Below are 18018 nucleotides of genomic sequence, written 5' to 3'. Positions count from 1 at the left end.
AAGTTCAATGCCCGCAGTGGAGGCTGGATGTGGGACTGTTGGCGGAGAAAGAGGTGTGTGAGCGGGTGAGGAAGGCCATCCAGGGTTATGTGGAGATTAATGACACGAGGGAGGTTTCGGCAGGTACGGTTTGGAAGGCACTGAAGGCAGTGGTCAGGGGGGAGTTTATTTCGATTCGGGCACATGGGGAAGAGGCGGAGCTAGAAAGGCGAGTGGAGGAAATCCTGCAGGTGAACAGGAGATATGTGGATGTCCCAGAGCCGGGGCTGCTAAACGAAGGGTAGAGGTTGCAGATGGAGTTTGGGCTATTATCTACGGGTACAGAGGTGGGGCAGTTGAGAAGGGTGAGAGAGGCGGTATATGAGTATGGGGAGAAGGCAAGCAGGATGCTGGCACACCAGTTGAGGAAGCAGGAGCGGGCGAATGAGATTGGAAAAGTGAGAGATGCAGGAGGGAACACGGTCTTGAACCCAGCGGGGATGTTTAGGGACTTCTATAGTGAATTATGCAAGTCTTAACACCCAGCCAGGGAAGAGGGGATGAGGCGGTTTCTGGAAAGTTTGGAGTTCCCTATGGTGGCTGAGGAGTTAGTGGAGGACCTGGGTGCCCCAATTGGGCTGGAGGCGATACAATCAGGTAAGGCCCTGGATCCAGATGGGTACCCGGTGGAATTCTACAAGATGTTCTCTGGGGCATTGGGACCGCTGTAGGTAAGGGCTTTCAATGAGGCAAAGGAGCTGGGAGTATTCCTCCCGGCGTTGTCACAGGCATCGATCTCCCTCATTCTAAAGCGAGAAAATGATCCGGAACAATGAGGGTCATAGAGACGATCTCCTTGTTAAATCTAAATGCCAAACTGCTGGCGAAGATCTTGGCCTCGAGGATCAAGGACTGTGTCCCAGGGGTAATGGGGAGGACCAGACAGGATTTGTTAAGGGGAGGCATCTGACGGCCAATATCAGGACGTTACTTAATTTGATCATGATGCCTCCAGAGGGACATGAAGTAGAGGTGGTGGTGTTTTGGTTTGGGCAGGGTTCCGGTTGTTATATCACGCACCGGTGCCGGGATTATGGGGATATTAGAGGCGTTCAGTCGGTTTTCAGGCTATAAATTTATTATGGGTAAGAGTGAGGTCTTTGCGGCTCAGGCAAAGAGACAGGAGAAGAGATTGGGTGAGATGCCATTCATGGTGGTGGGAGGGAGCTTTCGGTATTTGGGTATCCAGGTGGCGCAGGAGTGGGAGCAGCTGCATAAGCTTAATTTGGGTCGGTTGGTGGAGCAAATGAGGGGGACTTTTGGAGGTGGGATGCGCTCCCGTTGTCATTGGCGGGGGGGGGGGGGGAGTACAGACAGTGAAAATGACGGTCTTCCCGAGGTTTTTGCTTGTCTTTTCAGAGCCTTCCAATTTTTGTCTCCAAGGCGTTGTTTAAAAAAGTGAATGGGGTGATCATTCATCTGGGCGGGTAAAACCCCACGGGTGAAGAAGATGCTGCTGGGGGTGGCTCTTCCGAATTTTATAAATTATTATTGGGTGGCGAATATTGTGATGGTCAGGAAGTGGGTAGTGGGGGAGGGGTTGGTTTGGGAGTGGGAAGAAACAGCCTCATGTAAAAACACGAGCTTGGGGGCACTCTTAACGGCACCTCTGCCATTCTCGTTGGCTCGGTGCTCCACATGCCCAGTGGTAGTAGCAGCCCTGAGGGTGTGGGGACAGTGGAGGCAGCATATGGGGTTGGAGGGGCATCGGTGTGGGCAGCAATATGTGGTAACCATCAGTTCGCTCCGGGGGGGGGGGGGGGGGGGGGGGGGCTGCATGGGGGATTTTGGAGATGGCAGTGGGCAGGGATCGAGATGAGGGATTCCCGAGCTTGGAGGAGCTGGAGGAGTTTGAATTGCCAGGTGGGAATGGGTTCCAGTATTTGCAAATGGGGGATTTTGTGCGGAGGCAGGTTTTAGCCTTTCCGCACCTGCCGGGGACTGCAGGATAAGGTGGTGTCGAGAACAGGAGTAGGAGAGGGGAAGGTCTCAGAGATCTACAAGGAACTAATCTATAGATATGTCAGGAATAAAAGAATGACTAGGGTAAGAGTAGGGCCAGTCAAGGACAGTAGTGGGAAGTTGTGCGTGGAGTCCGAGGAGATAGGAGAGGTGCTAAATGAGTATTTCTCGTCAGTATTCACACAGAAAAAAGAGAATGTTGTCGAGGAGAATACTGAGACACAGGCTACTAGACTAGAAGGGCTTGAGGTTCATAAGGAGGAGGTGTTAGCGATTCTGCAAAGTGTGAAAATAGATAAGTCCCCTGGGCCGGATAGGATTTATCCTAGGATTCTCTGGGAAGCTAGGGAGGGGATTGCTGAGCCTTTGGCTTTGATCTTTAAGTCACCTTTGTCTTCAGGAATAGTGCCAGAAGCCTGGAGGATAGCAAATGTTGTCCCCTTGTTCAAGAAGACAAGCCCGGTAACTATAGACCAGTGAGCCTTACTTCTGTTGTGGGCAAAGTCTTGGATAGGTTTATAAGAGAGAGGATGTATAATCATCTGGAAAGGAATAATTTGATTAGAGGTAGTCAACATGGTTTTGTGAAGGGTAGGTCGTGCCTCACAAACCTTATTGAGTTCTTTGAGAAGGTGACCAAACAGGTGGATGAGGGTAAAGCAGTTGATGTGGTGTATATGGATTTCAGTAAAGCGTTTGATAAGGTTCCCGACGGTAGGCTATTGCAGAAAATACGGAGGCATGGGATTCAGGGTGATTTAGCAGTTTGGATCAGAAATTGGCTAGAAGACAAAGGGTGGTGGTTGATGGAAAATGTTCAGACTGGTGTCCAGTTACTAGTGGTGTACCACAAGGATCTGTTTTGGGGCCACTGCTTTTTGTCATTTTTATAAATGACCTGGAGGAGGGCGTAGAAGGATAGGTGAGTAAATTTGCAGATGACACTAAAGTTGGTGGAGTTGTGGACAGTGCGGAAGGATGTTACAAGTTATAGAGGGACATAGATAAGCTGCAGAGCTGGGCTGACAGGTGGCAAATGGAGTTTAATGCAGAAAAGTGTGAGGTGATTCATTTTGGAAGGAATAACAGGAAGACAGAGTACTGGGCTAATGGTAAGATTCTTGGTAGTGTGGATGAGCATAGAGATCTCGGTGTCCATGTACATAGATTCCTGAAAGTTGCCACCCAGTTTGAGAGGGTTGTTAAGAAGGCGTACGGTGTGTTAGCTTTTATTGGTAGAGGATTTGAGTTTCGGAGCCATGAGGTCATGTTGCAGTTGTACAAAACTCTGGTGCTGCCGCATTTGGAGTATTGTGTGCAGTTCTGGTCGCCGCATTATAGGAAGGATGTGGAAGCATTGGAAAGGGTGCAGAGGAGATTTACCAGAATGTTACCTGGTATGGAGGGAAGATCTTATGAGGAAAGGCTGAGGGACTTGAGGCTGTTTTCGTTAGAGAAGAAGGTTAAGAGGTGACTTAATTGAGGCATACAAGATGATCAGAGGATTAGATAGGGTGGACAATGAGAGCCTTTTTCCTCGGATGGTGATGTCTAGCACAAGGGGACATAGCTTTAAATTGAGGGGAGATAGATATAGGACAGATGTCAGAGGTAGGTTCTTTACTCAGATAGTAAGGGCGTGGAATGCCCTGCCTGCAACAGTAGTGGACTCGCCAACACTAAACGCATTCAAACGGTCATTGGATAGGCATCTGGATGATAAGGGAATAGTGTAGATGGGCTTTAGAGGGGTTTCACAGGTCGGCGCAACATCGAAGGCCGAAGGCCCTGTACTGCATTGTAATGTTCTATTTTCTATGATGGAGTGAGGGAGCCCTGAAAGGGGAGGTGAAGGGAAAGTGGGAAGAGCTGGGTGGGGCGTTGGAGGGCAGGTTATGGGAGGGCGCCCTGAGGAGAGTAAATGCGTCCTCGCCCTGTGTCAAACTCAGCCTGATACAATGTAAGATGGTTTACAGGGCACACATGACTGTTGCCCGGATGAGCAGGTTCTTTGAGGGGGTGGGGTTTCTGGCAGGGGTTTGCTGGTCATGTCAGACGTTTAAAAGGTGAGGGTGGTGCCGAGTCCAGAGGTAGCGGTCTTTGGTGCGGTGGAAGACCCGGGTGCCCAGGGGGTGAGAAAGTCCAGACCCAAAATGTTAGCGCTGTTCTCTCAACAGATGCTGTCAGAGCCAGAGATTTCCCAGCATTTTCTACGTTTGTTTATACAAATCCTTGTTGTTTAAATAAACGACAGGGTTGAAACAAAGTGCAGAATTTCTAGCTGCGACACCTCGTGGGCAACTTTACCACTGGTAATGGAACTGAACCCTGCAGGTAATGTCTCATTTTCACAACTGCAATCATGAATTGCCACTTGCTGTAAAAGATCCAGTACTAACTACACTGCTTCATTTGGTAACCTTCAGTAGCAAGGAATATAGGAGTTATCCTTCTTCCAAATGTGTTGTGTACTGCTGCAGTACATGGTACAAATATGTGACTTCTAAAGCTTGTGAAGCATAGTTGGGGATTCTAAAATATGAGCATCTTCTAAGTTATGTGTATGTGAGGGGAGTGTGTTTTTTTCAGCCATTGTCTCGCGCAGCGTCCGGGCAACGTTCCACAGGGAAGCGGGCCAACCGACCGGAAATGTCAGTGTGACCCGGGGGTGGTTCCCCGGATGTGCCGGCGTGACCCGGCGGTGGTTCCTCGGGTGTGCGGGTATGACCCGGCTGTGGTTCCTCGGGTGTGTTGGTATGACCCGGTAGTGGTTCCTGGAAGCTGAATGTGGCTTGTTGCGCTGTAAGTGGATTATCATTCATTTGGAAGCAACCGCGTTCATTTAGCGTTCGGTTAAAATGGGGCTGCCTCTCTCTGCGGAGGCGAGCGCGGTTGCGTGATTCCTTGCAGGGTGGGGAATATCTGGGTTCCTCGGTGAAACATATTGACTGTAACTTGATTTGCAGGTTTCAGGCCCAGTCAGGTTGTTTTTGCTGCGCCTTTAACAGGCAGAGGGGTGAAATGTGTTTGGATTTTAATGGCCAATGTATGGGCAGTAATTTGTCCACAGTTTATTCAACCCTCGTAGTGTTTACTGTGATTTAAAGACTACAGGTGAATGTTAGGTTTCAAAACAAATCACAAAACATGGGCCGAAGGGATTTTTCTGTGTTGTCGACCTCTTTATGACTCTACTGTATTAAATTTATGAACAGAGCAGTGGGTGGCTGTCATCCATGAGGATGATGTAAGGAAGTTTTTTTTGTTCTTCTGATAAATGAAATGTAACTCAGACTTTAAAAAAAAAAGACTTACTTGCATTTATCTTTCTTGCACTTCAGATCACTGTTATAAAGAGCTTTGCTGCCAGTGAAGTACTTTTTTGAAGCTTGTGAGCATCTTCTAAGTTATGTGTATGTGAGGGGAGTGTGTTTTTTTCAGCCATTGTCTCGCGCAGCGTCCGGGCAACGTTCCACAGGAACATTTCTGGAACAAGCCTTTCCATTCACCTGAAGAAGGAGCCGTGCTCCGAAAGCTCGTGTTTGAAACAACCTGTTGGACTTTAACCTGGTGTTGTAAGACTTCTTACTGTACTTTTTTGAAGTGTAGTCATTGCAATGGAAAGTGTTAGCTAATTTGCGCACAGCAAGGACCCACAACCAATAATGTGATAATGGCCGGATAATCTTTTTGTGATGTTGATTGAATAAATGTTGGTCCTGAGGAAAACCCCTAATCTTTGAAATGGCCTGCCTAAAAACCAGCTGTTGGTCTTTGCTAGTAAGTGGCTTTTGCTTCTTTTTTTTTATATAATTTTTATTGGAATGTTTTACAGAAAATATAAAACATAACGACAAACAATGAAATGCAACAAAATAACCCATAATAACTGTGACACCCCCAGACCGTATCGGCGCATGTATCACATCCCCCACCCCCCCCCCAACCCTAATGAACAACAAAAGAACTTAAAAAATATTAAAATTAAATAAACAAACATAGTAATTGTCGGCCCCCCCCTTTTCCCTCCCCTTTTCCCTCCCCTTTTCCCTCCCCGGGTTGCTGCTCCTGCTGTCCCCGTACCCTATCGTTGAGCCAGAAAGTCGAGAAAAGGCTGCCACCGCCTAAAGAACCCTTGTACCAACCCTCTCAGGGTGAATTTGACCTTCTCTAGCTTAATGAAACCCGCCATGTCATTGATCCAGGTCTCCACGCTTGGGGGCCTCGCATCCTTCCATTGTAGCAAGATCCTTCGCCGGGCTACTAGGGACGCAAAGGCCAGCACACCGGCCTCTTTCGCCTCCTGCACTCCCGGTTCCACCCCAACCCCAAAGATCGCGAGTCCCCATCCTGGCTTGACCCTGGATCCCACCACCCTCGACACCGTCCTCGCCACCCCCTTCCAGAACTCCTCCAGTGCCGGGCATGCCCAGAACATATGGGCATGGTTCGCTGGACTCCCCGAGCACCTGACACACCTGTCCTCACCCCCAAAGAACCTACTCATCCTCGTCCCAGTCATGTGGGCCCGGTGCAGCACCTTGAATTGGATGAGGCTAAGCCGCGCACACGAGGAGGAAGAATTAACCCTCTCCAGGGCATCAGCCCATGTCCCGTCTTCGATCTGTTCCCCCAGTTCCCCCTCCCACTTCGTTTTCAGCTCCTCTACTGACGCCTCCTCCGCCTCCTGCATAACCTTGTAGATATCAGATATCTTCCCCTCTCCGACCCAGACCCCCGAAAGCACCCTGTCGCTCACCCCCCTCGCGGGAAGCGAAGGGAATCCCTCCACCTGCCGCCTAGCAAATGCCTTTACCTGCAGATACCTGAACATGTTCCCCGGGGGGAGCCCAAATTTCTCCTCCAACTCCCCCAGGCTCGCAAACCTCCCATCAATAAACAGGTCCCTCAGCTGTCTGATGCCCGCTCTGTGCCAACCCTGAAATCCCCCATCAATGTTCCCCGGGACAAACCTATGGTTCCCCCTTAACGGAGCCTCCATCGAGCCCCCCACTTCTCCCCTATGTCGCCTCCACTGCCCCCAAATCTTGAGGGTAGCCGCCACCACCGGACTCGTGGTATACCTCGTAGGAGGGAACGGCCACGGCGCCGTTACCAGGGCCCCCAGGCTTGTATCGCCACAGGACGCCCTCTCCATCCGTTTCCATGCTGCCCCCTCCCCCTCCATTTGCCCCCTCCCCCTCCATTCGGCTTTTGCTTCTTTAATACTATCAACAGACCCAGACATGCCTTGTTTTTTTTAAACCACCAGTTCAGTGTTTTAATTTTTGCAACATCTTCTAGAACAGGTTATTGAACTGAGTGTGGATGATGGGTCTTATCTTGGTGGGCTCAGTTATTTAGACACAGATAGAAATTAGTATGGTGTTCTGCCTGTCGTTTGGCTCCAGTCTATACCAGTTTCAGGCCATGTGTTCAGGCACCTAATCACTGATGCAATATTGGTGTTGAGGTACCTGCCAAATGCCTAAAATCAAACCAATCAATTTTTAAGAAAAATATTTTTATTCTCCTAATTTTCCACCTTTTCATCAAATATACACCCAACAAAAGATAACCAACAATAACAAATAGAATAGCAATCCCCCAACCAGCACCTCCTTCAGCATACAAACCCAACCCCCCCACCCCCTACATTCCAATGCAAAACAAGAAAAACAAAAAGCGAATCCACGGTCATCCCATACATGATAAACAATATACCCAGCACCAAATGTTCGATGGCATCCAATTCTTGAGAGTGCAGGATAAACAATGCCCATGAATTATAGAATCCTTCCATCTTCCCCCTCAACTCACATTTCACCTTCTCGAGTGTCATAAATTCCAGCAGGTCCCCTGCCATGCCAAGGTGGAGAAGCTGACCTCCACCCAACAGGACCCGCCTTTTGGCAATCAGTGAGGTGAAGGCTAAGATATCTGCCTCCGCACCCACCTGCAACTCAGGCTGGTCTGACACCCTGAATATGGCTTCTAGAGGCCATGGTTCGAACCTCACATGCACCACCCCCGAGATCTTAAAGACCTCCCTCCAATACCCCTCCAGTTTCGGACAAGAGCAAAACATGTGAACATGATTTGTGGGGCTCCCCTCACAGCGCTCACACATCCTCCACCGCCTCAAAGAGTCGGCTCATCCTTGCCATCGTGAGGTGCGCCCTGTATACCACCTTCAACTGTATCAGCCCCAATCTTGCGCACGAAGTTGAGGCGTTTATCCTCCGGAGCACCTCACACCACAACCTGCCCTCCATACTCTTCCCCCAACTCTTGCTCACACTTTGCTTTAATCCCCTCCAATGATACCTTGTCCTCCCCCAGAATCCTCCCATAAATCGCCGACACTCCCCGTTCTCCATTTCCCCCTGTTGTCATATACCTCCTCCAACAATGTGGAGGCCGGCTCAGTCGGGAAGCTCTGAACCTCCTTCCTGGCAAAATCCCGATCTGCAGATATCTAAATACTTCCCTCTGCCTCAGTCCACATTTCTCCTCCAGCCTTCCACAACCACCCCCAAGAAACAAATCGTTCAATACCCTAACTTCTCTCTCTCCCCATCTCTGAAGTATCCTATCCCACTCCCCTGGTTCATACCTATGGTTCCCCCTAATCAGCATCTCTCTTGACCCTTCCCGCAACTTAAAATGCTGCCTCAACTGCACCCAGATCTTCAATATTGCCACCACCACGACTCACCAAATATTTACCCGGGGCCATCAGGACAGCGGCCTCAGCCCCGACCCCCTGCACTGACTCTCCTCCATTCTAACCCACTTGGATTCCACAACCATCCCCCGCCCGCCCAGTAATAATACAATAGATTCAGGAGGTCCAACCCACCCTGCCTGGTGTCCTGTCTGTAGTAGTACCTTCCTAATCCTCCTCCTCCTCTTCCCCCCCCCCCCCCCCCCCCCCCCCCCCAAAATAAACACCTCCTTAAAAAAAACACCTTTGGTAAAAGGATCAGCAGGAACTGAAATATAAACAAAAACCGCGACAACACATTCATTTTAATCGCTAGCACCCAGCCTGCCAGTGACAGAGGAAGATCGTCCCACCTTGCCAAGTCCGCCTTCACCCTCCCACCCTCCAGTCCCGCACCATCTGCACCCCCAGATATCTAAAGTGGGTCGCCGCCCTATGGAATGGCAGCCCAACCCACCCCCGGCCAGGACACCACAAAGTATTCACTTTTGTCCAAATTTAACTTATACCCCAAAAAGGACCCAAACGTTCGGAGCAGCACCGGTATACACCCCATCGATGCACTTGGCTCTGACAAATACAATAACAAATTATCCGTGTATAAAGACACCCTATGTTCTACCTCCATCCCCTCCTGGACTATTCCCTTCCACATCCCTAAACTCCTGAACGCAGTGGCCAAATAACAGAAGGGACATAGGACACCCCTGCCTGGTCCTCCGGTGCAGAGCAAAATACCCCGAACTCGTGCTGTTCGTGTAGACACTCTCCTTCGGTTCCCTATACAATAACCGTACCCACTCTGCAATTCGCGGCCCAATCCCAAACCCCTCCAACATCGCCATCAAATACACCGATCAAATGCCTTTTTCTGCATCGAGCGCAACCTCCAACTCTGTCTCCCTCCTCCGCTGGTGCCATAACCACATTCAACACCCTCCTCATATTCGAAAATAGCTGCCTCCCTTTCACAAACCCTGTCTGGTCTTCCGCTATTACCTTCGGGAGGCACTCGACCTAAATGCCAACACCTTCGCCAATATCATCGCATCCACATTCAATAGCAATAGAGGCCTTTACGAACCACACTCTGTCGGATCCTTATCCTTCTTTAGCAGCAAGGAGATCGAGGCCTGTCCCAAAGTCTGTGGCAGCAGCCCCTTCCCCATCGCCTCCTCAAACATCCCCACCATCAGCGGCACCAACCTATCCCTAAATTTCTTATATTACTCCACCGGAAACCCATCCGGCCCTGCTACCTTTGGCTTCAATGTCCGCAGCCCCCCACACCTCTGTTCACTAGCTAACTTAAGGTTTAGGGGGCCTCTGCTACCCCCCTCCTCCCAGTCCCAGGAAACAACCAGAAAAAACATACCCCCCTCAACCCAACATGAACCATGTAACATACAAATCTCAGAAAAAAACGTCGCTACAAAAAACAAAGGCAAGACGTAACCCATATAACAGCATGAAGTAAGAGTATAATATATATATACACTCTTCCAACTCACCTCCCCACAGTCCTCGACCAATCTTCAGTCCCATTCCTCACTTCAGCTCCACGCCTTCTGCCTTCATAAACACCTCCGCTGCCTCCACAGTCTCAAAGTAAAATTCTCTGGAATTGTAGGTCACCCTCAACTTCGCTGGATATGTCATGCCAAACCGCACCCCACTGTTATACAGGGCCGTCTTCCCTCGGCTGAAAGCTGCTTGCCTCCTCCCCAGTTCCACCGTTAAGTCCTGGTTGAAGTGTAGACCAGCACCCACCCACTGCACCTCCCGCTCCTTTGCTCAATCAGGACCTTCACCTTCACATGGTGTCTGTGGACGCAAACAATCACTGCTCTTGGCACCTCATTCGCATTCGGTTTAGGCCTCAACGACCGATGAGCCCGATCCAGTTCATACCGAGAGGAATCATCTCCCGCCTCCCCACCAACTCCGCCAACATCTTGGCAAAGTTCTCCATCGGCCTCAGGCTCTCCATCCCCTCGGGCAGGCCTGCAATCCTCAAATTTTGCCACCTCTAACAATTTCCCAAGACCTCCAACTTTGCTAGCAGCCTTTATTAGCCTCGCCCACCCTCTGCAGCTCCTCCCCTATCGAGGCGAGCTGATCACTGTGCTGTGACGTGGCCTCCTCCACTCCCTTCATTTCCTCACCCTGCTCCCGCACCTCGGCTGATGCCTTCGACACAGCTATCTTCATCGGGGCAATTGCCTCCTCCACCAACACCTTCAACACTACTGTCATCTCCTTCCTCAACACCTCCATGTGCTTTGCCATCTGCTTCTCCAAGTACAAGGCCATCACTTCGGGCATCTTTTCTGCTGTAAGCAGTGCGGACCCACCCTGCGACCCAGCCTCCGCCATCTTGTCAGCTCCCGGGCTGACCCTTTCACTCGACGGTGAACCCTCCCTCCCTTCTTCACAGCTCTTTTATCTGATTTTTTGACATCTTTCTCCTTCTTATGCCTTTGTACACACAATCATTAAAAAATTGCCTCTTGAGGGGCACCATGTTGGCACAAGTGGTTAGCACAGTTGGCTCACGGCGTCGAGCTCCCATGTTCGATCCCGGCTCTGGGTAACTATCTGTGTGGAGTTTGCACGTTCTCCCGTGTTTGCATGGGTTTCGCCCTCACAACCCAAAGATATGCAGGGTAGGTGAATTGGCCAGGTTAAATTGTCCCTAAATTGGAAAAAATGAACTGGGTACTCTGAATTTATTTTTTTTCAAATTGCCTCTGGGACCGGGCCTTAAATTCCAAAAAACAAGCCACCCAACATCGTCTCTCTCCTCCTCCTCCTCTTTCTTCCCCCCCCCCAATGCCGCCACCGGCAACACTGACTCAATTTAAATACGTAAAGGATCCTGCACCTGTTTTGGGACTCTTCCGCAAAATATGTGAAGAACTAAATGGAGTGTGTTTTTTTAATTTTCTCTTGAGATGGGAACATTACAGGCAAGACCAACATTTATTGCCTATCCCTAATTGGCCTTTAAAAGGCTTAAAAGGCAGTGGTGAGCTGCTGGCTTGAACCTTTGCAGTCCCTATGTTGTAGGTAGATCCACAGTGCTGTTAGGGAGTTCCAGGATTTTGGCCCAGTGACAAGTGAGCGAACAGCGATATGTTTCCATGCCAGGATTATGTGTGAATTGGAGGGGAACCTGCATGTGCTGATGTTCACATATATCTGCTGCCCTTGTGCTCCAGGTGGTAGTGGTTGCAAGTTTGGGAGGTTCATTTTTTAAAAAATATTTTTTATACTGCTCCTTTTTCACATTTTCTCCCAAATTTACACCCAACAATAATCAGTAATGAATGTAATGTCAATCCCCATATCAATAACAACAATCCCATCCTCCCACCAAAACCCAGACATTAGCCTGCATGTTAACATAAACAAATGACAAAAAGGAATCAGGAATCACCCATGGTCACCATTAACACATACAGCCCCCCCCACCCCTAATGTTCGATGTGATCCAATTCTCGAAAGTGCATAATAAATAACGCCCATGAATTGTAGAACCCCATCATCCTTCCCCTCAGTTCAAAATTGACCCCCGAATCGGCATTTCGCTTGACCCTGACCCCAACCTGAAGAGCTGTTGAAACTGCCACCAAATTCTCAACAAAGCTATTACTACCGGACTCCCTGAGTATCTCCCCAGGGCCGACGGGAGTGGCACTGTCGCTAGCGCTTTCAATCCCAACCTCCGACCCAAACTCTCTCCATTCTGACCCATTGGGAGTCAACCCCTCTGACCCAGTTCCGTACCTTCTCCACATTCGTCGCCCAGTCATAATATATCAGGTTCGGAAGGCCCAAACACCCTGCCTGCCTTCCTCTCTGTAGTAGCACCTTTTTAATTCTGGCCACCATCCCTCCACATATGGGGAGGTGCTTTTGAAGGAGCGTTGACAAGTTGCTGCAGTGCATTATGTGCCATTGATTGAGGGAGTGAAAATTTAAGGATGCTGATCAAGTGGGCTGCTTTGTCCTGGAAGATTCCTAAGTGTTGTTGGAGTCTCACTCATCCAGTCAAATGGAGAACATTCTATAAACTCCTGAATTGTGCCCTGTCGATAATTGACTTGCTCCGGGTGGGGGGGGGTGTTCAGAGATAAGTTACTGTGCAGAACTCCAAGCCTCTGGCCTGCCTTTATAGCGACAGTATTTATATTGACGGTCTAGTTAAGTTTCTGGTCAATGGTAACCCCCAGGATGTTGAGGCTGTCTAGAATGCATGTGATCCTGTGTAGTTTCAAGTTGGCAGCTCATTTTTAAGGTACGTCTGATGCTGTTCCTGGCACACTCCCCTAACACTCCTCGTTGAACTGCGGTTGGTCCCTGGCTTGATGGTAATGGCAAAGTGAGGGATATACCCAAAATCAATTCAGAGTGCGGTTGTATACAATTCTGGTGCTGCTAATGGCTCACTTCATGAATGCCCAATTGTCACTCCTCGATCTCTGTCGAGTATATCCCACTTAGTTCAGTGCTAGTGCCACATAACACGAGGGAGGGTATCCTGAGTGTGAAGTTCGAACTTGATCTCCATAAGGACTGTGCAGTGGTCACTCTGACCAATACGGTTATGGACAGATGTGTCTGCAACATTTGAATTTGTGAGGACGAGGTCAAGTGGGTTTTTCCCTCTTATTTGTTCCCTCACCACTGTTGCAGACCTGGTCTGGCAGCTCGATCAGTAATGGTGTTACCGAGCATTTCCTGGTGATGGGTATTGAGCACTCAGCGTACATTTCATGCCCTTGCTAGCTTTAGCGCTTCTTCCAAGAACATTTAACATGGACGAGACTGATGTATCTGCTGAGGGAAGGTGATATGTGACAATCAGCTGGAGGTTCCAAGTTTTACTAGATGCCATGAGATTTTGTGGAGTCCGGAGTCAATGTTGAAGACTCCCAGGCCAACTCCTTGTCACTGCCGCCTCCACCTGTGATGGGTTTGTCCTGGTAATGGTAGAGTGAGGGATATACCCGACAATGGATGGAATGGTCATAGTGGTGTCTGTGGGACATTGTCTGTGATGTATAATTCAATGAGTGTAACTATGTCAGGCTGTTGCTTGACTGGTCTGTCAGGCACCTCTCCCAATTTTGGCACCAACCCCCAAATGTTCATAAGGAGGACCTTCCAGGGTTGACCAGGCTGGTTTTGCTGTTGTCATTTCCGGTGGCTGGGTTGATGCAACATGGTCTCTCTGATTTTATTCTTATTTAACATTTCTGTGACAGTTTGACACAACTAAACAGCTTGCAGGGCCTCTTCAGGGGGCAGTTAAGAGACTAAATCACATTGCACTATGCAAACAGCTTCCATTTTACAAACTTGGTAGCAGTCTGGAAGGAATTCCTGGTATGGAAAGATGTGTTTGGAATCCTGTCTTGAGCATGGAGCAGTGGGAATTCCTCCCGCCTCAGCACAGATATGGGTCACTGTTACCTGGATCACTGTTATAAGTCCATCTGCATCCCCATATGTTGGAGCTTGCAATGTAAAATCAGAGTATGCATTTGCCCATTTCACAGTTTACCCAGAGACTGTCCCCAGATTTCACTCCCCACTTTATTGATTACTCCTGTGTCAATACTACTCCAACTCTTGCTGTTATGACTGCTGTTCTGGGCTCTGCAGATTATGCTGGTTCCCATGCTCACCCACTCAATTCCCTGGTTTCCCCCTCTACCTCAGCCCAAACTTCAAATACGGTTGACACAATAGCACAGTGGTTCGCACTGTTGCTTCACAGCGCCAGGGATCCTGGTTCAATTCGCGGCTTTGGCCCCTGTCTGTGTGGAGTCTGCAAGTTCTCCCCGTCTCTGCATGGTTTACTCCCACAAGTCCTGAAAGATGTGCTGTTAGGTGAATTGGACATTCTGAATTCTCCCTCTGTGTACCTGAACAGGCGCCGGAGTGTGGCGACTAGGGGATTTTCACAGTAACTTCATTGCAGTGTTAATGTAAGGCTACTTGTGACACTAATAAAAATTATAAATTTCCTGACCACCCCTTAATTTCCTAGTCTCATTCTCATTCCCTCTCCCCACCCGCTCTCCAACCTCTCAACCACCTCAACCTCATTCTCAAATGTCCTCTCTCCCTGAACCCATAATTTGTGTCCTCTTCAGAAACCAAGTCTGTTAATATGCCTCTGGGCACTTTACAAGAGTATTATCAAATAAAGTTTGATATTGAGGAATAAAAGGCCAGCCGATCTCTGCAACTCACGCCAGCTGACCTTCGCAACACCATTTTCACTTACCTTTAATACGGCAGATGAGCCTGTTTGTTCCTCACAATCTCACTTGCTTTGTCATTCAATGTTAAATTTGTGCTAAGGACTTCAGCTGATGATTTAAGTTCTCTCTGCATTCCTTGAAAAAAATCAAGAGGTTTGTCCTTGAACTCGCTATGCTTAGTCTTCAAATGCTGTTGAAGTTTTGAGGGTTTTAAACTTTTATTTGCCAGTACTCCCCTGCATATAACACACGTGCGCTTTGCATCCTGATTTACATTGACACATTTAACAAAGCCCGACCTCAAGAAATCATCTTTATACTGCTTTGTTCCTGATTTCACTTTTTTCTTTGTTTACAACGATCCATAAAGAAGAAAGAACAAAGAAAAGTACAGCACAGGAACAGGCCCGTCGGCCCTCCAAGCCCGTGCCGACCATGCTGCCTGTCTAAACTAAAATCTTCTACACTTCCTGGGTCTGTATCCCTCTATTCCCATCCTATTCACGTATTTGTCAAGATGCCCCATCATCAGTTCTTCACAATCCCATTGCCTTGCTTGCAACTAGAAAATGGAGGAATCCCTCCTCCATAATTTTACGCCAAAACCACGGACGGACAGGGCTCGTGATCTGCTCTTTGCCTTGGCTTGTGGCCAGAAGTCTGCATTACTCTTTTTAAAAGCCGGTCGTGGCCACCATTCTCAATATAAAAGCCTGCTGCGACTGTTGGGTGCTTCTCCCACGAGTGGGAATGCTGCAACCAGTTGCTCTGCGGCCCTCCAGACACCCATTGGTGGGTCACGACCCACAGTTTGACAAACCCTGACCTAGAGAGACAGCATCACCACCGAGGAAGTGCTGGTCAGAAGCATCTGCAGGATATTGTGATGGAGACCGATGCTGCAGGAACGCCCTTCACCTCCCAGATGTACAGCCAGCCAGAGTGAAAGTCGAATGGATACCACCAGACAGAAGAAGATGACGGACCCTTCAAAGACCTGAGAAAGTACAGTAAAGGAGGATCTCCAAGAACATGGCATCATCTGGGTTGGAAGAAAAGACCGGGGTCAATGGTAGAGCTTTGCTGTCCATTATCCCTCATGGACCAGAAGAACTAAGTCTGAGTAGGTTCTACCCAACTATTTAAAACAATGCTGGGAGATTTGCCACCCAAAGCGCATCACATTGCAAGTCAGATCTATGTTTGTTGGATAGTAAATATTTCAGTTTAACCACATGAATCAGACTTCAAGTGGGAATGCATAGCTCATCATTTCTCCCTGAAATAAGGGGCTGGCAGACTAATGTGAGTACAACAATGTTATCTTTGTAATTAACTGGGAATCCTTCCAGAATAAATTAAGTACAGGAAAGGCAGGCAACACTTAAGCCAAGTCAGGATTGAAACACTTTTTGTAAGGAACAGTGAAGTAGCAGCAGAAAAGTCCCACGTTAACCAGAGAGATAATGAGACACTGAATACATAAGAGGATGGAAATATGATGTGTGTCAGCCATGTGTCAGTTGGGGGCACTGTCATCTGAGTCAGAGGTTTGTGGGTTCAGATCTTATCACAGGACACAATTAAGGCTAACACTGCAGTGCAATACTAAGGCCAGGCTACACTGCCGTCTTGCAGACATGGCATTATGCGAGGCCCCACCTGGCCTTCCTCAGGTGGACGTAAACGGTTCTATTTTGGGGAAGAACGGGGGCTTATCTGTGGTATCTTGGATAATATTTATGCTGATCGTTATCACATGGTTATTTGGGGGAACTTGCTGTGTGCAAATTGGCTTCCACATTTCCTACATTCGAACAGTGACCACTTCAAAAGTACTTCACTGGATGTGAAACACTGCGATGCCCAGTGGTCATGAAAGGTGCTATATAAATGCAAGTCTTTCTTTCAGACACAGGAATGCCAGGAACATGAGAAATACTATGCTTGAACTAAAATTTGTTACGGCAGTAGTGTGTAGTGTTATGTAGTAGAAATGTCAGAAACATGACAAAATCCATATGATGAACGTAACATTCAGGGGTGCAGAAAGTTTAGAAAGAACGGGACAAAAAAAACTGTTGGGGTCCTAAATGCTGTTTACTAGTTGATACTGGTTGATTTGCAGACAATTTGATTAGCCATCTCAAAAGCTTAAAAGCAATCTACGCTAACACAGGATATACTGTAGACTATTGTGCCAGGATGCAGAGGGGCAGTTTTCTTGGAGAAAAAGTGGGAATAGTAAAGTGTTTTTTTTAAATTTAGAGCACCCAATTCATTTTTCCAATTAAGGGGCAATTTAACGTGGCCAATTCACCTACCCTGCACATCTTTGGGTTGTGGGGGCGAAACCCACGCAGACACGGGGCGAATGTGCAAACTCCACACGGACAGTGACCCAGAACCGGGATCGAACCTGGGACCTCGGCGCTGTGAGGCTGCAGGGCTAACCCACTGCGCCACCCGTGCTGCCGGGAATAGTAAAGTTAATGGAAAAACTTAATTCAATCTAGTATAAATCAGGAAATCCCGAGTGGTTTACAGTTGGAATTAATAGATGTGGCGCCCGACTGCTGATTGACCATGAGTGGTAGGCCCAAAAGGGAATGCTCATCTTAATCCAATATTTGTCAATGAGCCAGAAAATGCAAAACCTTGGGGGTTTTTTTGCACTTCTGGGAAAGTGCCTGAAAAATGATAAGAGTTTAACTGAATACTGAAGACTCGGAGCCAGGGAAATAACTTTAAATGGGCTAATTTCAATTAAACAAAAAAATACCAGAATCGGTTATTTTGAGGAAGGTTACTACACAATACTCAGTAAAAGATGAAACAGCACTGAAGGATGGCGGTAAATTGGATAAATATATTTCCAAAATCAACAAGCTTTGACTAAGAAAAAATGAGCCCTAGATGTATCACAAGAATGATTTTCTTCACTTAGGCGGTGCCTGAGAAGGTAGTTGAGGCAGGAAACCTACAAATCTTTTAAAAAGTACTTGGATGAGCGCA

The 18018-nt window shown here is 48.2% G+C and overlaps 1 protein-coding gene across 1 annotated transcript in view; it reads left to right on the top strand.

Moving 5' to 3' along the window:
- Positions 1-4779: 4779 nt before the first annotated feature.
- Positions 4780-18018, top strand: part of ints8 (integrator complex subunit 8) — a 122935-nt gene continuing 109696 nt past the window's right edge. The window contains 2 exon segments of the mRNA XM_038808995.1: positions 4780-4803; positions 5343-5781. The gene's annotated coding sequence lies outside the window, so the exon portion shown is untranslated.

This window comes from Scyliorhinus canicula, chromosome 10 (genome assembly GCF_902713615.1).
Source record: "Scyliorhinus canicula chromosome 10, sScyCan1.1, whole genome shotgun sequence".
NCBI lineage: Eukaryota > Metazoa > Chordata > Chondrichthyes > Carcharhiniformes > Scyliorhinidae > Scyliorhinus > Scyliorhinus canicula.
This window is presented reverse-complemented; position numbering and strand designations above follow the sequence as displayed.